This window comes from Pinus tabuliformis, chromosome 7, assembly GCF_031772625.1.
Source record: "Pinus tabuliformis cultivar Carrire ecotype Pingquan chromosome 7, CPIR1, whole genome shotgun sequence".
NCBI classification, from domain to species: domain Eukaryota; kingdom Viridiplantae; phylum Streptophyta; class Pinopsida; order Pinales; family Pinaceae; genus Pinus; species Pinus tabuliformis.
In genome coordinates, this window is record NC_142293.1 from 1,690,394,780 (window position 1) to 1,690,415,771 (window position 20,992).

Below are 20,992 nucleotides of genomic sequence, written 5' to 3' on the forward strand. Positions count from 1 at the left end.
TCCAAATTAAAACATTATATTGAAAATAACATTTTGAAATTAAGAGTTCCTCTACAAAGTTGATGCATATCATGGTATTCACAAATCTTAACTTATACCCAAATCTTATGGAATCTAATATAGAAGTAAATCTACTGTTGTATTTGTTTCTAAAATCATATCTCATAATTCAATAACAAAATGTAGCTTTTGGATTTTCTATTCTCTCTAATATGCTTTCTAATTTCAAAAGGATTACGTTTTAATTATGTATTATTACATTCTAATATGTTCCCAGTTTCATTCATTAACCATGAACCATGATGTAAATGTATTCACTAAGGCGCTTTCTAGATACTAGAATTAATATCGGTCCTCAAATTTGTATATCAAATTTGGCAAGTCAAAATAAGAGTTTGAGTCTTGAAACCATGTATTACAGACAATATCACTAAATTTCATAGTTCCTATAGATCAACATTGGATCTACTATCTCCTGTGAAAGGATGTAACTATATTTTATTATTTGTAATTTAACCACAAAATTTCATAGTTCCTATACATCAACATTGGATCTACTATCTCCTGTGAAAGGATGTAACTATCTTTTATTATTTGTAATTTAACCACAATTTGAACGTGGAATTTTCATTAACATGCACAAACCCAAATGGTCCTACATGTAGAATGACAAGAGTTTAAACTTGACAATAATTCAAACATTATCTAATAAATATCAACAATAATTAGAAATTAGCATGGCAGTGGAAAAACCACAACTCCTATGCATGCATTTCCAAGCTTGAAAGGTCCCATCCCCTTTTTCTCTTAGGGGATTTCCCTGCACCAACAATTTTTTATCTTAGGACTTATTCTTTCTTCAAGAAGTTGTCCAATGGCATGAGCATTCCCCATTAAGACATTATACCCTCTTGGATGGCCACAGGTGGTGCATATAAATTATAAAATGACTATCCCTACCTCATTTGGGTTGCATATTTGAAAATCCTCATTAGACCCTTTTACATCTTGCCACTTCAAAATATAGGAAATGTGAGCTTGTCCATAACTACACAAGCAGGTAAGATGAAATTAAATAAATATTAATATACTCGAGCAACAAAACCAACAATAGAATTGTAGACAAGGTACAAGTGAAAATTAAGATGAGGGGGTGCATAATGCATCTCCTGTACAAGAAGATAATATAATTGTGAGAAAGTTTTGATACATTTCACCAAATGCAACAATTAAGAACCAGAGTGACTCAATTGTCCTTTTCAAATGTTTTAGTTGCTTATGGTAGCTTGCTAGCTCTTGAACATGGTAAGTGGGTCCATGGCTAGATCGTCAATATTGGAATGCCCTTAAGCTCTTTGAAAAAAGGCTATCAAATTCCATGAAGCCAAAGAATATTACATTTATTGGTGTTCTCTTTACTTGGATCCATGTCGGTCTCATTAATGTAGGCCACCATTATTTTGGGTCCATGATTCATGATCATTATATTCAATCGAAAGCACACCACTGTGCATGCATGAATGACTTTCTTGGTTATGCTAGGCAATTTGGTGATGTAGAGGAAATTATTGACAACTTGTCATTTAAGCCTATAAATTATCTACGTGCCTGCATAATTTCCTATGTGGTAATTTAAGATAAATGTTCCTAATGTTGCTTCTTGTACTGGTTAAATCCTTCCATTGATCTCAACAATATCACGGTTGGCTTACTCGACCCACTTTACATGTGCAAGAGACTTAGAGTATGTTTGCATTTTTGTATATTATCATAGTAGATGTGTAAATATGTAGGGGCTTAGGAGATTGCCATAATACCTAGCATTCTTCCCAATAAAGATTAGCTTCCAAGTCTACATACATGATGTATTATTTTCCCTCGTATAGTATTCACTTTCCTTGTTTAGATTTCATATATACGTTCAATAAAAATTCATAAAACCACCAGCCACTCAAGGACTATAATGCATCCTTGAGGCTCCCACATAGTTGCAACTAATCTATGATTGTGAACAACATACCTTTGGCAGGGTAAACATGGTATGTATAAATTACACTATACATATTTATGTAATGTAGGCCCAAATAATTATCCTAAGTGCCAAGACTATAATTTTTTTTCTTTTGTTGTAATTAATCCAGAATCAATATCCCACACAAGGTTCAAGATCTCTTCTCTCAGGTTTATGTTGTATGTTCCTAATGGAGCAAGGTCATATTGATTACCTGGAATACAACTTATTATTGGAAATTTCCATCTCAACATTTGAAGCGATGGTTCAACAAATTATGATAATGATACAATTATAGGTTGAGTATTAGTTTTAAGACCAATTTTGGTGACATGAACCTCATTACACACAAAATATACAACAATGTAGTATTAAACCAACCAGATAAACATTCATATTCCTTACATTCCATAGCATTATATGGGCTAAAATATTATATTTATACACTATCAAGAGCATGCTTTAGATAGGGTTGTATATTATGGCCTTTAAGGTAGGTCGACAACTCAACATTACAAATGAAACCAAAAAAATCACATCAATAACCTAATATTGGTCAAATTAGCATCAATTTGGCTACAGAAATGAAACCATGTTCTAAGTACATCATTAATAGAACATCAAGCTAATTAACATGAACATGAGGAAACCAAGCTCAAGGACTCAGGAATTAAAAAAAACTATATTTTATAACATGAATTTTCATGGAATATACTAAATGGACTAGATACTTTTCTAAAAGTATGATCTGGCAACTGAGTCTAGGACTTTGATTTTCTACCCAACCTTAGATCATGTTGTATTTTAGTTTTTATTGAAGCTGAATAACCCCTTACCCATATTCTATAGCATGGAGGGAAAATTATTAACAGATTAAACTGATGTTACTTAGATGAAACATAGGCTCCAAAGGTTCACTCACTTCTACCCACCAACTAAAAACAACACTTAGCTCTACACAAGGGCCTTTAACAATTTACGAATTCCACCAATAGCTACCAATGAATTCGATGGATCCTATGTGCCCAACCCTTTCAGCCCTTTGGTTCCTACCTAAAATGACAAGACATTCCTACAATAAACACAATTGAATATGTTGGTATAGCAATGATGAATATCCTTATTAAATGGAAAATCAATGGTTGTATTAAATTATTGTCATATTAGTTTTGACTCATTTTTCTCATGTGAAATATTTGTGTACAATTTATCATCCAGAAGTTCCAACCCTTAGCTTTCATCTCTGTCAGAGGTGACATGCTTCTTCCTCTAGGCCTGATTTGTGATGACCGTGATCAAATACTCATAGTTTGCTAATTCCAAATTGGGATCCATTCCACTCTGATGAATTAAGAATGAATATGCTTCTTCAAAACCAATGGCTAAAATAATTCCCTCATGAAGATGAGCATAAGTACCATAAAAAGGCTTAATCCCTTCTTCTTTCATTATATCGAAGAACTGAAGTGTGCCTCCAAGCTTACTTGTATTGCAAGATGAATTAATCATTATATCATATGTAAATGCAATTAGATGGTAGCACTATAAATCAATGCTCTCAAAAACTTTGACTACCTCTACGAATCATTTTCTATAACAAAGATTACTAAAACCATGGTCATATAGGTCATTGAATCATGAGGGAAACTTGTGATCTCCATCATCTCAAATAGAACATGTACCTTATGCATCTCTAGTCATTTAGACAAAAAAATGTTATAAGTTAATGCTCTCAGACCACTATTCGCACTTACCCTTTTTTCCCAATATGAATAAAGTTGCATTGGCATGATTCTCTTCACAAAGAGTTGCAATAATATTTCATGAGCATATTGTCTAGGAAAAATCTCCAACTTATCAATCATTTCAATTAATTTATTCAACATATCCAAATCATCATTCCAGGTTGTGGTATAGGAAAATGTTTTCACAGAATAATTGTGACAAGCAAGTAACATCTCTCTCAAACTCTTTTGTAGGGTTCAATGTCCTTAGAGAAACTGAGAGCATGCCCATTATAGGTTAAAGTGTTATGTATGTATCTTATTTATAGTTTGGCCCATTGGAAAAACCTGAAGGCCAAGCTTGGGGAACTTGTTTTATTCAATACCAACTTTACCAATTCTTTATAAATTTGAATGGAAAACTTAGTTAAAGTTTCTTCCATGTCTTCTTCACCCTTTCTTTTAATACTTTGCATATTTCTCTTGCAGCTTCCTCCAACTTCCACTTCTCTTTTCCTTGGGATTCTCTATCCTAAATTTGTTAAATTCATGCAAGGCATCTTCCTCTTCTTCATTGTTTTCATCCTCGGTCGAGGCCTTCTTGAAATTTGTGGAAGCTATATTTATTTTCCATTATGACGTTGGAGAGCTTCCCCCTATGCATTTTCATTCCCCTGCCTTCTCTTTTATTCTCTTTTCCCCCAAATCTTCCTTCTCGATGCTATGTTTTTATTCCTTGTCCAGAAAAATCAGTCTTCTCTATTTCCTTTCAATTCCACTTCCCCCTATGGTTGTTTTCCAATCTAGATCAAATCTTCTAGGCCAATAACAGTTGATCCACATGTATCTTTGTCCCCTGATTATTTTTTTGCTTCTTTTCCTTATCATCCCTAATTTGTTTAGTGTCTTCTGACCCGAATCCTGTAGGCCAATCACCATAGTGCCACTTAACCCTCTATCTCTTGCTTTCACACCTGTTAGTTTCTATGGCTTCCACCAAACAAGTCAACATCCCAAGCAGTTTCCCCACTAAGATCTGGAATTCATGTCCCTACAATCAACCCATACTTAATTAATTTAATTTACAATAAATGGGAATAGTAGCCAGGGTTGTCATAATGACGATGGTGACCCACATGGTGAGGTAGTTGGTCGAATGACACCTTGTTCCAATAGTTTTTGCAATTGCTTCTATAATAGACCACCTATACAACCCAATATTTGATAATAGAGAGTCAGGAAATAATTGGATCTCATGCTCCACTTCCCTCTTCGGTGGTATCTGTCATCACCTAGATTGAACCTCAGGCTGAAGGAAGGTAAAACTAGGGTAACCACAAACCATGCCTATCCAAGTAGCTAGCCCTACTAGGCCAGGAGATGGATCTCTCCATAAGGATCTCAGCCAAGATGACTGGATCAGGAAAAGGATATTAGGCTAGGTATAATAGCAGAAGGTTTGATTTGATTTTGAATGGGTTTTGCTGCATCAGGAGGAGCCAGACAGTTAGGGCTAGGGAATTAGGTCAAAATTGCAGGGTGTTCAATGGGGCAAGGTAGGCATAAGGTTTAGCACTCTAGGGCTTGATGGGTGAGGTGTTTTAAGAATGGTGAGAAGCTAAGAAGAGCATGTGATTACCATGGATCCTTCCTAGACTGTAGAAAACATATAATGGTGAACATTTCCCCAAAGCAGAGTAGTGATGTTATGAATTATGCCTATCAACTTGAAAACATTCACTTAGAAGCAATGAAATGATTAATGAACTACACAAAACATTCTCTCATATGATCACAAGAGAAGAATACTGAACTAAACTTCATACCACATGGATCCCAAAGAAATAGCTGCAATTTTTATTAATCTCTTGCTAAACTGCTACAAAATGATGTACAATCAAGGCATAAGCATCCAGCTGAGTCCAACCCTTTACAATGAGAAAGAAGAAGAAGATATAGGCATTGATTCAACCTCCTCCCATCCTCAGGGGTCGAATCCCTAAGATGAGGAGCTAATCTAACCAACACTGAACAAGAAACTAGAATCTAGGCATCCTAACAACTTGCCTCTAAAAGTGAGGAAACTAATTCATTTGTGCTCAAAATGAATTTTAATCTAATGAATCTACCTTCTACTACTAATTATCCATCATATTTACAAGCCAAGTCATCATTTACATTAGTAAAACATCCTCCATGAGAGAAAATCCATGATCACAGTCAAAACACAGTGAAATGGCAATCCTGTGCAAAACTTGTCCTACACGCAGTGCCACTTTCAGGTCCCTTTTGGAGGCTTTCCTGGCATCCAAATTGAGCTCATGATAGCTCATTGGAAATATCTTCAAGTCTACTTTGCAAAAAATCTAGAATTTCTTCATTTGAAGCTCATTTGACCCCTCAAAAGTTGATTCTACCAAGACTGCTTCTGTATGTCCAAAAAGTGGCAGAAAGGTCATTTTTGGGGTGTTTTTTGACCTTTTGGTAGACCTGTTCTACTCCAAATCTTAGAAAATTCATAGGGTGCATGTACTCATCGCTCTGAATCCACAAATTCAAGCTATTTGTCCATTGGGTGTCCCTAGGAAAAGTGTAGTGCCAGTGGCGTTGCGCATTGAGCCAGATTTTCTGTGTTTAGAATTTTCAAAATTTGCAAAAAACAAAAACTCCTCCAAAATTGACCAAAATTGGTGAGCAGCACCATCATAAAGTATCCTGATGAGCCAAGGAAGATTCAACAAGCAACCTAAGCCTATCCCCCACTTTTTTTCCTTTTAGAGCCTGTCTTAGCCTTGCTTTCATTTGTTTGACCCTCATGTTGCAAATTTTGTTCCGGGTCCTGTAGTGGTAGGCCATGTGCCTGATGATCTAGTTGTCCCTATTTTCCTTTTTCAACATCTTCTCTAAGTGAAAATTGACTCTTCCAAGCCAAATCCCTCTATCACCCTCAATTTCTTTCTCAATTGGAGTCAAAGTGACCAGTGCCTCTTCCTCTTGCATTGCTGACTTACCCTTGTCACCTTGTCTTTTTATTTTGAGAAGTTCCAGCTCCATGAGGACCTGCTTTTCACTCAGCTGCTTTTTCTCTTGTTCCAAATATGTGATGACATACTTGGCTCTCGCCAAGTTGTCCATCAATGCTTGGACTTGAGCCTCCTTTTCCTGTATGATGATGTCTTTTATTGTTGCTTCATCCTGAGCCTCCAAGTCAATTGTCTCCATGACATGATGAATATAATGCTGCTCTGACTCATCATGCTCTGTCAAATCAAAGTCTCTTTCTTCCTCCTCGTCATCAAGATCTTCCACCTGCATCTTTTATTTCCCTTTGTGCAGCTGTTGCACCTGTTCCCTGCTATGTTGATGAAGAAGGCAAAGCCCCTTCCACATCCTGTGGAGTAAGCATTTTCCTATGAGTTGATGAAGAAGGCAAGGTCTCTTCCACATCCTATGGAGAAAAAACTTGCCTATCATCTGCAAACAATCTTCTTGTGCCCCTTTGGTATGTCATGTAGGTCTCGGGCACCTCAGTAGCTCTAGTCTCTTTGGCCTTCTCATCTGTCTTCACCTGAGCACTGCTAGAAGGTCCTCCTGATTCTTGGGACACTGGTGGAGGAATTTGAGGACCCTTGAAGATGTCATGAGTAATAAATGTCTCCCAGGAGATGTTGAGGAGGTTAAGATGATGAAGCACAATTATCTTGATCAGGGAATAATGATAAAGACTACTCATCTGCTGAGGGTATGGCTTTTTCTACACAAAGTGGGCCATCTTCTCAATATTCCTGAACAAGAAATAAGGGAGGTTTAACATCCTCATCCTGGTAAAATGCATGAGAAGCCTGATGTGATAGGTTTACAATCTGGAAAATCTACCCTCATAAGTGAAATATTTCATGATGATTTTCATCATGGGGGCATACCTGTCTTTAAGGAACCTGAAAGGAAAAAGCCTTTTTGCTTCATTTCTGTACCTGGGTTTGATGTAAGGCTCATAATAGTGTTCATCTAGGTCTTGTGCTTTGTACCACTTCTCCCCTACATTTGGAATCCTAGTTGCATCTGTAATAATGGAGGGTGAAACTGTAAATTTCACCCCAGCAAGAGTCACCTTGTTGTCCCGAAGATTGGCTACAAAAAGCTTGGTGAGCTCAAGGTGGTGTTGAACTCTCTTTACCTGATCATAGAACTCATAGCACCCTAGATTCCTGAAACAAGTGATAGCCAAATGAGAAGCCTGCAACTCTCTAAGGTTTGATGGCTCTTCCCTGATAATTTTGCCTCCCTTGTGTGGTTTTCTCTAATGCCTAGGTCTATCTGTTGAATTGTCACTGCCAGTGTTTTCCTCCTCCTCATAGTCTCTGTCTTCTCTGTCCATGTTTGAAAATTTTGAGGCTGTGCACTCCTAGAAAGGGATGAAGGGAGTGAGCAAGAGTGATTAGGAATAATGGAATGGAAGATGACCTTGTGAGGTATTTGGTGGGCTAGGAAATGAATGGGAGGGTATGAATCATGAAAATGAGGGAGAGGGGCTTGGGTCCTTTTTTGAAGTATAGCTTGTGGGATGAAGGACAAAGGAATATAAAATGTTATGGAGTGATATAGGGGAGGGGTTCAGGGCTTTAGTGATAGGTGATGGGAGAAATAATGGGGGTTAGGGTTTCTAGGGTATAATTAAGGAAGAATCTAGGGTTTCACTTTTTCCATTGTAAATTACCTTTAAAAACTTCAATTGCAAACCAATGATGAAGTATAGTGAGGAAACTTACTTGCTTGAGGGAAGAGAGGGTTATTTTTTATGTTTTTAGGTAGTTGGAGGCTTTTTGGCCCTTGCTGGCTCAATGCACAACTCCTGCTACAGGCACATAGCGCCCTCCTAAACGCACAACGCAGTGGTTTTTTACACTTCCAGAATCACCCTACGCGCAGCACTCCAACCTGAATGCGCAGCGCCACCTCCACTACCCCAAACGCACAGTGCCAACCTCCCTAAGTGCAACACCACTTCTCCTTGGCCCAAAACTCACTCAACTTCTCCTATTTTCTTCACCTTTTGACTCCTTTTCCAAAAGAGAATGATGAATTTGAAAATGAAATGTGACACCTTATATAGGAATAGATTTTGATTTTTTCATTAGAAAAACCCACTTTCTAATGTTTCCTGACCTTTTTCAAATCTTTGTTTTAATGCCTTTTCTTCATTGTTCCTTTTCAGGTGGATGATGCTCAATTTGAACTGATTTTTGCAGTGGTTCATTGTCTTGTAGCAAGGAGAGATGCCTTGGTGCAACCGGGATCATTTATTACATAAAGTGACTTAAATTACATAAAAATATAAATTAACTCAAAATACTATGTTTTCACCTCAAAAACATGTTTTTTGAGGTTACATTAGTTAAAAAGATAATTGTACAGTGACTATGACTTACTCGCAATCATTCTTGATTTATTTATCATCCTCATCCCCTTGCTGCCCTTTATTTACACCTTTAAATCATGCCTTTGACCTTGGAAATGAAACCCTAAGACCTAATGAAAACATTCCCTAAGACCTAATGAAAACATGATTGCATTTTGACCATGAAACCATGACTAAATACAACCTGAAGATGGGTCAACAAGTGTACTTTATGTGGGAGAAATGACATTTTCTGAGGAGAAAACAACCATCAGTGAATCAACTTGACATAACCTAATGAAATGATGTAAAAATTTTAGTATGGGACCCCTAAAATGAAAATGCAAAGAGCACATTTGATTCGTGATGGAAGTATGCAGATACTGACACTAACAGTATCCCTTTAGGATCTTGGAACACACTGTTAATTGCCTGTAGAAACTTCTATATATATATATTTTTTTATATTACTTAGCACCCCTTTAGTGATGACTTATCTCTCATGGACTCTTCTACTGACTTTCCTTAAAAATAACAAAACAAATTTCTTACTAGAAATGATCAACATTTTTCTCTGATTAGCACTTACTAGTGAGGTCTTTGACTTTCATGAATGTTGATGATGAATGATTTTTTGTCTTTCATAAAGTGTTTCTAGTTGGATATTGGCATCAAGATTACATCCCACATGTAAATATATGGAGTCCCAAATGCAACAGCACATAGATCTAATAGAACTACATCCAATTTTATTTCTTCAATAAATTCAACTAATAACTTTGATTTTGCACTATTTGGTTATCTTTATCTTTGCCTCCTTATTTAACTATCCCAATGGATATGGGCTAGTATGGCCATGAGTCTCCAGTCCTTGTTTCTTGGCTAGATCTACTACTATGATATTTTACTGTGATCTTGAGTGAAATAGAGCATCATTTTTTGTCTTCTTGAGCTATATCTTTATATGGAAGAGTTTGGTCATTTCATTCTCTTCATGTGGCTGAAGCCTAATTAGATTCACCTCATTCTATATTGATATACATAAAATATTCTCATCTATGTCCAAGTTGCTTTCCACTTGGTTCCTCGAATCTATGGCAATGAGATTTTTGTTCTTAAGTTCCTTTTTTTGTTCTTTAGGTTTAGCGTTGGATGAAATTTCCAACACTTCTCCTTTGTATGCCTATTAATGTGATAGTGGTTGCAGTGGTTGCTATGATATTTTCATTGGTGTTTCGTGAATGTTGTATTTTTGTCTTTTCCCCCTTTCCAATTATTCTTCCCCTCATTGAAAGCTTCATAGTCTATTATGAAACCAGCTCACAAAAATATAGAAAATATAGATCAACGACTTACAAATCAGCCTCTTCGAGGGGTCAACCTCCTTTACATTACACAAATAAACAATTCTTTTGACACAAATGACAAGAATTCCTTCCCACATATAGGGGTCTAACGGGTCTCAATACAATCAGAGCCTACATAACAATAATATTGTAGGGGCACAACAATAACAATAAGGGGTTACACTAGTAGTATAGGGACCTAACATGCCCCTCACCTTCAAAAAGTGTTGTCCTCAACGCTTGAGTAGTTCTGGATGCTTCTGTATAAAATTCTCATCCTCCAGTGTGGAATCTTCAGCGGGTAAGTTCTTCCACTTGATGATATATTATAAAAGTGATCGATTTCGTAGCTGTCGATTTCTTTTTTTTGTTGTGACTGCCTCTGGTTCCAATATCATTTTTCCTTCCTCTTCAATTTTTGGAAATATTATTTGAATGATATCTTCTCACTTATAACCTTCCTTAAGCATGAAACATGGAAAACTGGGTGCACTCGAGAAGATGCATGAAGCTCCAATTTGTATGCCATAGTACCAATATTTTGTAACACTGTGTATGGACCATAATACTTTGGTGATAATTAATTATCATGCTTAGGTTGCTTGAGGGAAATTTGTTTGTATGGTTGTAGTCGTAGAAATACCCAGTCATCTACATCAAAACTTCTTTCACTACGATGTTGATCTGCCTATTGTTTCATTCGATTCTGCACCAAAGTGGGGTTATCCTTTAAAAGTTGGAGAACTCGTTGTTGATGCTCGATGTGATCTTTCACTGCTTGAACCTTTTTCTTCTTGATATGTCCTTCTATATTGAGAGTTTGAGGAGTGGTAATTCCTGCCAATGCATTACAAGATATGGTCAGATTCATTTCTTGATGCTCGACGTGATCTTTCACTTCTTGAACCTTTTTCTTCTTGACATGTTCTTCTATCTTGAGAGTTTGAGGAGTGGTAATTCTTGCCAATGCTTTACAAGATATGGTCGGATTCATTTCTTCTTTCTTTGGGGTTGGTTCCTGGTGTATATCCTCTTCCTTTGATGTTTCTTGATCCTTTTATTCCTCCTCTTCACAATCTATGTAAAATAATTTCTTCTCGGTACACTTATGACCTTTAGTGTATTTTCTATCACAATCGTAACAAAACACTTTTTCTCTTTTTTCTTCCAAATGTTGTGGTGTAAACCTTGTAGGTTGTGGAAGGGTAGGAGCAAAAACACTTCCATATTTATAGTTGTGAGTGGTAGGATTCCTTGTTTCCATAATTCCACTTTCAAATTTTCTTGCCAACCTGAATGCCTTCTCCAATGAATCAAGCTCCCAAAGATGAACCTCATGTTGAATGTTATCCTTTAAAGTCCCTATGAAGACATCAATCCTTTTCTTCTCTAGAATATCATTTACCCTTATATTCAATTTTTGGAAGTCCTCAATGTGCTCTGCCATTAAACCCTTTTGTTTGAGATTTATCAATTGGCTAAAGAAGGTGTTTCTTTTTGTATCATCATAACGTGCTATAATTTCCTCCGTGAAAATTGACTACGTGACAAGTGGTTTACGAGAACAAATCCCTTTATGTTGTGTGTGGAGCATGATTGTTCAGAGGTCTTTGTTTCAGCCAGATGTATACCCCAGGAAGTTTGTACACCACTCCATGCAGGGGGCTGTGGGGGGGACTTGTCCCCCTCGCGGGGGTCCGGGGGGGCCGATCCCCCCTGGCTGGGGGGTCCGAGGGCCAGCGGTCCCCGGCGGGGGCTCGGGGGCAGTGCCCCCGAAGCTAAAAACAAATGTAAAATTGCCTTGTAAAAGTATAGTAATTTCTAGTCAATCTGGGCCGTTCATTAGGCGGATGATCTGACGGTAGAACTTATGTTTAGTTTAGGGTTTTTTGCCCTAGAAGGCAACCCCTCTCTTTGTATGAGGGTATTGTATTTGAGGCTGTGAAATAGATGTGTATTCTGTGAGAAAGAAACAGAGAGGTGAGACTATGAGAGAAAACAGAGGATATTACAGCGGATTTGCTATAGGTTGTGTCTCTTCATTTTGCTGGATAATAGAAAGGAAGGACTGGCTGTTCGGGGTGAATGTAGCCCAAACTGGGTGAACCACATATATCTATGTCTCTCTTGTTTTGTGCGTTCTCTGTGTTTATATTTATGAAATATTTTATGTTTTCCATTGCTTCGTAATATATAATTTTCTAACACTTTATACCATACAAACTGATTTTGTTCTAATTGTAATGATGTAATATGAAAGTTTTGTAACAGTTGTACATCATGTAGATCAAAATATTGCTCCATCTGTAGTATCCAATTTACTGGATCCTTGCCATCAAACTTCCTCATATATATTTTTCTTGATTTTAGGAGCTCGATATTGAAATGACTGTAACTTTGTAATTTCTGATCCCCAAGTTCTGAAATTGCGTCCTGTGGTATCTCTCTGAGTCTTCTTTCCAAACCTATAAGTTTGATCAATATTTGATTCTCCAAGGAAGAGTTATGCTAAATCTCCCACGATGACCCGATTATAGACTAGTTCAGTAGAGCAAACTTGTACAAAGTTCCAAGTGTCACTGTTTCAACCTTAAGACCTGCAACTAATACAAAGAAAACTATAGGCCATCCTATTTTTGTTACATTTTATGAAATTTCAATCTGATGCTCAGAGAGAAAGTTATGACGAGTTTCCCAAGGTCACCTAGTTGGAATGTAATTCAGGAGTCTACACAAACCCTAAATGTCTTTGACCATATCTCCGAAAATATAGAAAAATAATATCTGAAATTTGGGCCTGAGCTTCACCATGAGTTTAGCTCAAATGGGTTTTAATTTCAGAGTCTGAACCTGCGTATAAAAAAAATTACAGCGAAAATTCCACGATGACCTGTTTGAGATGGAATTCTAGATCTTGCAAAAACCCTAAATTCCTCAGATCATATCTCCGAAAAGATAGCAGGAAAGGATCTGAAATTCAGACCCAAGGTTTAGAACGATTTCGTATCAAATGGGTTTTGTTTTCTAGCTTCTAAAATGTCATAGAGAAAACATTATAGTGCAAATTCCATGATGACATGTTTGGAGCAGCGAAACCATAGAATCCAAAGCTCTGATACCAAATGTTATGAAACCAGCTCACAAAAAGATAGAAAAGATAGATTAATGACTTAGAAATCAGCCTCTTCGAGGGGGGAAACCTCCTTTACATTACACAAATGAACAATTCTTGGATGATACAAATGACAAGACCTCATTTATATAAGGGCATAAGGGGTCCCAATACAATCAGAACCTACATAACAATAATATTGTAGGGGCACAAAAATAACAATAGTGGGCTTCTATGGGGCATAATAATAACGATATGGGGACTATATGGGAACTATAATGCAATAAGTGGGTTGCACTAATTACAATAAGGGGTTACACTAGTAGTATAGGGACCTAACATAGTCCTTCTTCTACTTTGAACCACTTGATTTCCCTTTCTGATGGCCTACATGCTCTAGTCATTGTGCCTATACATAAGCTTCGTCCACCAATTTAGGTTTACACAACATCACTTGATTTCACAAATAATTTTGCAGACCCCCAAAAATACTTGAGGAGTGCATTTGTGTTCATTAGGGAGATACATAGTATTATAGCTATCATTTTAAATTATGTGGTGTACTCCTATACACTATGCCCTTGAATTTACCTAAAGTAATGCCACTAGATCCAATGATCCTCTACATACCTGATAGCGTAAAATTGTGACTTTATAAGAGCCTTCAAATTCTCCCCCTTAGTCACTGCAGGATATCCTTTCAACCTTAATGTTTCCATGTGGATTTCCCACCAAGTTAGGGCATGGCCCTTTAATTTTAGATGAGAAAATGAAATATTATATTCTCCCTATATACAGTGAAAACTAAAATTAACTTCTAACTATTGCAACTAATGATTTAAATTCAATGGGTCATTGTAATCCCCAATTTTGAATTTTCATCTTAGGAGGTAAGTCGGATCCTTGAGATGGAGCTAAGCATAACAATTTTTTTCAATTCGAGCATTGGAGAAAATTTTGATGTGGGAGACATGAGGACTCAGGAGAATAGGATAAATTACAACCTTAGTGGGATGTGGGGACCACAAAAAGGAGGCATTGCAACCCCTAAAGTTAACTCACACTGATGGAGGAAGAGAGAGAAAGAAAGGAGTGCGATTTAGTGGAAAATGGGTCCACCAAGGGAGAGAGGATCAATTTCTATAAATTAGGTAGGGAGACCACCATTTGGATACTTTTTTATAAGTTTACAATTGGGTGTTTTGTTTGCTTGAGCTACTCATCCCAGTTAACACCTTGTTATTTAACACAAGGAGATTTCTGGGTGGAGAACTCACTCTTTCTTCAGTGGACCATGAGTACCACCATAGGAGAGAAATTGGGCATTTTGGAGCCATTCTAAAGCTGGGATAGGAGTTAAATTCTTAGGTTTGCATGTGGCCAAGATGTTGGAGAAATTTGCACTAGTGGGAGAGATAAGTTGTGGTGCAATAAAAATTCTAGGTAATTCAAAGAAGGTTGGGAAAGTCATTTGCTAGAGTTTTTGTGTCGTTTGTAGGTGTTGGGATCAGGATCCCCCAAGGGCATTTTTTGGGCTAAAAACCCGTGTTTAAGTCAATTTTTGTAATATAATTGTAAAGACTCCGCATTTTGTGGTCACGGAGCATGAAGGTGTTATGTGTCAAAAATGGTAGTCTGCCCTTAGTTTTGTAATGTAAAGTCGGTTGTAAGAGATCTACCCATGGTCCGCAGACCATGGGATTGTATAAAAAGAGCTAAGCTCTAAGTAGTTTGAGAGACATATCATGACACACGATGGAATAGAGTCATAGTTTTGGAGCAAGAAGTCTAAGTCTTGGGTTGTAGCATAGGTAGAGGCTCTGCAGCTAAGTGTGCAGAGGCCTAGGGTAGAAGTCCGTAGTTGAGTGCGCAGACCCCTGCACCTGTGTGTGCAGGGTGGACAAAGTTTGTAAACACTCAGAAGATATTAATAAAGAGAGATATTCTACAATTTCGGTGTCCTTGTTCTATTGATGCATCTGGATATTTTATGTATGAATTTCCTTTATTATGCTTATCTGATGCGCGAACAAATGCAGTTACATTGAATAATTGAACGCAATTACAAATATCTGTTTACGCAGTTTTAACCTTAAGTATTTAATGAGATAAGAAAATCACTTAGATTAATTGGGGAATCTGCATGGCACGTTGCCATAAGCAGCGCGAAAGTACCTGAGTAGCAGGTTAGGGCTACGCAAAGGTCAATCGTACCCTTTTGTAGAGGTACGGAATGATGGAATAGAGGGCTCATCTTGTAAGCCCTAGAATGAAGCGACTTGTGCAAAGGCAGGAATAGAGGGAACCAAACGACATCACAACCATCTCAGGGTGCGGAAACTTGGTTCCAGCATCCCCCCATATGGCTTTGAGTGAGACCTCAGTCCGTACTCCACAGCTGATGTCGAAAGGGCTAGTATTGTAGGGATTTGTTTGGCTAATTAATTCTAAACCTGGGTCAGGCCCCATCAAGCCAACAAATGGTTCCGTTGCCGGGACCAGAATGTGCATAAGAGATGTCTGATGTCATATCACTGGAATCCAACTAAGAAGGAGATTGGAGACTGGTTGGATAGGAAGATCCACAAATTCGCGGTGCAAGAGAACAGAAACCCGTGACTGACAAAGGAATAGTGGTTGGAAAGATACCTGTATACATAGATCCACGAGATATTTTTCTTCTCCTTCCCTATTGAGCTATACGAGTGGATCGTGAAGCTAGCAGAGAGCCAAGGAAGGTGGAAACTTGATGATCCTATTTTTTGGACCCTGGAGCTAATACATAAATTAGAAGCATCTAAGGACAAGATCACCTGCGCTGTCAATCATTAGCTCGATTGCGTCATAGGAGGATTTGTGACTGAATTCACGGTCAACACCTCAGTCAGCTACAGCGAGGCGGGGCGACGCTTTTTCAAAGGACCACGAGATAAGTATGTGAAATCTTTGAATACTTGGATTAAAATGCTATTGTGCGAAAACGAGTTATGCAGCTACCTTGATATGCATAACTACGTGAAGTGGAAAAAATTACAGGAACAAAGGACAAACGATTTTGAAGTATAGTCCGTTGATTTCACCTCTGCGAGGTGACGAGGAAGGGATAGCAAAGGTTTCTCCGTGAAGTGCTATTCAGTTAATAAGACAAGGATTCCCACGAATACCACCTCCACCCACACCACCTCCAACTTCACCACCATCACCGCCAACTTCACCTTACCACCTCCACCTCCACCGCAGTTTGGCATGGAAAACGCAGTGAAGTTGCCTTTGTTCAAAGGCTTGGGGAATGAGCACCCAAACCAATTCTGGTTTGTTGTGAAAGCTGTGTGGGAAGCTCAAGGTGTTACACATGATCATATAAAGAAGGTGACATTGGTTAGTGCCCTTCAAGATCACGCGCTAACCTGGAATATCAAGTACTCAAATGATAACCCGAATGCCAGAGTGACAAACATCCAGACAACACTGAATAGAGAGTTCAGTAGGCCTAAATCTGAGGCCAGTTGATTGTGGGATTTAAAGAGATTGCGATGCAACCAAGTGAGATGCCTTAGGAACTAGATCAGAGGTTAAAATGTACAATCCGTGAAGCCAACATGAAGTTGACAGATGGACAACATCGTGAGTGGTTTGTGGCTTCGCTACTGCTACTTTTAAGGGCCGCACTGTTGCAGCAAAAGATAACAACTCAAGTGGAGGCCTTGGAGATTTCAATGAGACTGCATGACACTCCGATGTAAGATCCAAACCTGGGGGTTCAGCAGATCCATGCATAGTTGAAGAATCTATGCCTTGAGATGCAAAGTCTGAAGTAGGATAGGATGATTCGACCAGAGGTGCATAAAGAGGTATGGTGCCTGAAATGCAAGAGTTAGGGTCATGACAAGGACCATTTCCTGTCTTTTCAAACTATATTGTAGGATGAGGGACCATGCCTTTAAGGCCAGAAGATCAAGCAGGACCTAGCACGGGGCCTGCACTGTGGTGCACTATCTGTCAGGTAGCAGGAAAACATGCCATAGATAACTGTCATATGTTGCAGAAGTTTGTATAGACACCGTAACAGCTATTCTAAAACTTTTGTAGGTCGGTAGGGCATGATGAGCGTAATTGCAAGAGTTATGAATTGATGATGGATAGAACTCCCACCTATAGGTTTCAGGCCGAAACATAGCCCCTTAACTAGAGCGCAGGGATGGCTTGGATAGGATTTCAGGGGCGCGGATGAGGCCGAGGCAGAGGAGGACCTAGCAGAGGTCAAGGAAAGTTGATTTGCTACAATTGCAGAGGACTGGGACACTATGCTCGTGATTGCACTAATCCAACACATCCGTTGTGCAAGTATTGCACGTTTTTGATAATGAAACAAAAGACTGTCCTATGTTGATAGTTAGGATACGTGACAAAGGGGCGCTACCAGCTCCGCCCACTCAAAGCCTGCAAATGATGAGGTCTAAGCCATGCGAAGAAGATCCAATCATCAATATAGTTCTCAGGAGTGGAATCGTGACAGGAGATGACAAAGGGAAACAACCAGAAGATAGTGCATGGGTCCGCAAATCTCCCGCGAAGGAAGCAAAGTTCGATTTGGAGCACACCCGTGAAACTTTCATGGAAGCTAAGAAGAGCTTCATTGAGGCCTCCACCTTAGGAAGCAAGGATAAGCCTGATCAGGAGATGAACCCCTCTATGCTCACAACTTTCCTGGAGACCTATATGAAGTTACTGCGTGACAGTAAGGCCATGAAAGGGTTACAAGAGCTCATCAATAGATGCACTGGAACCGTGCTAGGTGAGCCGTGCGTAGTACGAAATATTGGCAAGCATAAAACAAGGACAGGACGAGAGATGATACTGACCTCGCAGATAGGAGAGTATGAGATGGATGAGGTCATTTTGAACTTGGGGTTAGATGTGAATCTCTTACCAAAGCAGACTTGGGAACGGATGGGGAGGCCTATGCTAAAATGGTCTCCGATTCAGCTAAGGATGGCAAATCAATAGAAGATCATCCCCATGGGACGGATGCAGGGGGTGACTATGGATATTGAAGGTGCAAGCACACTAGCTGACTTTGAAGTAATAGAGATAGTGGATGACAACAATCCCTATCCTACGCTCCTGGGAATTGAATGGGATACCGATATGAATGGGGTAATCAATATAAAGAAGCAGAAGATTATCTTCGAGAATAAATCGCTGCGCGTAATAATACCCCTAGATCCGGCTAAAGGATCAGGCTATACTGAACCAGTCCGCAATTATGAGAGTGATGATGATCTAGACTGTATCTATAAGATAACAACGAGAGACCAAGATTGGATAAATCCCACCATGGATGGACGAATTACATGGGATCGTGAGAGTTCTTGCACTTCGGACTCTGATGAAGAGATAGAACGCTCACAGAATTGACTACATGAAGTAACTATGCTGAATTGCAACATGATGACTCGATTGCTGCACTGTGTGTCCTCAGAGGTAAGGAAGCTACCTACTTATGATGTCCTGAATGAGGTAGATATCTTTTTGGATGCAATTGAAAGGGAGGTACCAGAAAAGCAACACTTCCAGGCATGGGACTGGGCATTGTGTGCTATGCCCACAAGATGGTGGGGTACGCATAAAGGAAGCTTTGATGATTGGCATGAATGTAGGAGGATGATGAGAACATGATTTGGGAAGCCTAATATGTGAATGATAGACAAGTATGATGGGCAGGATGATCCGCATGTGCATTTGGCCAAATGGACCCAGGCTTGTGGGAAAAGCCTCAACCGGAGTGGGTGCACTTGTTCTCTCACACCCTAGATGTTGTCCCAATGAATTGGTATGTAGAAACAGAGCTCCTCCATGGTACAGGTGAGTGGGATGTTCTGCACAAGGGCTTTGTGATGACATTTAGTTTTGAAGATGGGTTTGACTGTATTGATGAGGCACTACAAGAAGTGAAAGCAACTATCTTTTGGATACCATAGGATCCTTTGGAACTGGTTCAGCCTGAGTGGGCTACTCATCTAAGTCGCACGCTGGAATGCTATAGCATGACCGCTGAAGAAGAATATGAGGATCCATGGAAAATTAACATTCCAGAAACAGAAGGTCACTGCGAGGTTAAAGGACCATAGATTGAGAACCTTGATATAACTGCGCCATTGAAAACAAAACAAGTGAACATTGGTATGGAGGCAGAACCCAAATTTGCAAAGATTGGAGACTACTAGGACAATGCGATGGTGGATAAGGTCATTGAATTGCTCCACGAATATCAAGACTTATTCCCTACCAAGTTTACAAATCTAAAAGGGATAATCAGGGACCTGGGAATAATGAAGATTACATTGAAACCTGACGCAAATCCGGTTAAGCAAAGACCTTACCATCTCAATCCAAAATATAAGGAAAAGGTCCGCTTAGAGCTAGACAAGATGCTCATGACCGATATCATTGAGCCTGTGGAAGAATTTGACTAAGTAAGCCCAATGGTGGTGCAAGAGAAGAAGTAGGAGGATGAAATAAGGATATGCGTGGATCTCAGAAAGTTGAATGATGCTTGTGTGCATGATCCTTTTCCGACTTCATTCACTGATGAAGTTTTGGACACTGTAGGTGTCCAGGAAGCATATTCCTTCACTGATGGGTTCTCTAGGTACCACCAGATCAAAATCGCGCTGGAGGATAGGAGCAAGACAACCTTTGCGGATGAGTGGGGTTGTTTTCAGTACATTGTCATGCCATTTGGATTAAAGAATGTGCCTGTGATCTTCTCACGCGTAGTTGTTGTTGCATTCAAGGAATTTATTCATAAGTTCTTGGAGGTATATTTTGATGACTGGACTATATTTGGGCTGGTTAAACGCCATGTAGCGAGGTTGCGCCTGATGCTAGATACCTGCCAAAGATACTAGATTGCGGTCAATCTCAAGAAGTGTTTGTTTTATGTTCCTTTTGGGAACCTGTTAGGGAATGTGGTTTGCAGACAGGGACTGATGGTAGATCCCGCGAAGGTAGTGGTGATATTGAACTTGGAAGAACCAAGGAGTGTGAAACAGTTGTGCGATACCCTGGGACATACAGTATACTACAGGAAGTTTATCAAAGGCTATGCCCAGATCACTACGCCTATGGATAAATTGTTGAAGAAGGATGTCACATTCTAATGGAATGAAGATTGTAAGAAGAGGTTGGATATATTGAAAGAAAAGATGGTCATCACGCCGATTCTAGTCTTCCCGAACTGGAAGAAAGAGTTTCATGTGCATGTCGATGTGTCATGTATATCGCTGGGAGCAGTACTGACACAAGCTAGCAAAGAAGGCTTGGACCATCCTGTCACGTTTCCAAGCTAAATATTATCCAAAGTGGAGAAGAACTATTCCACAACTGAGCACGAGGGGC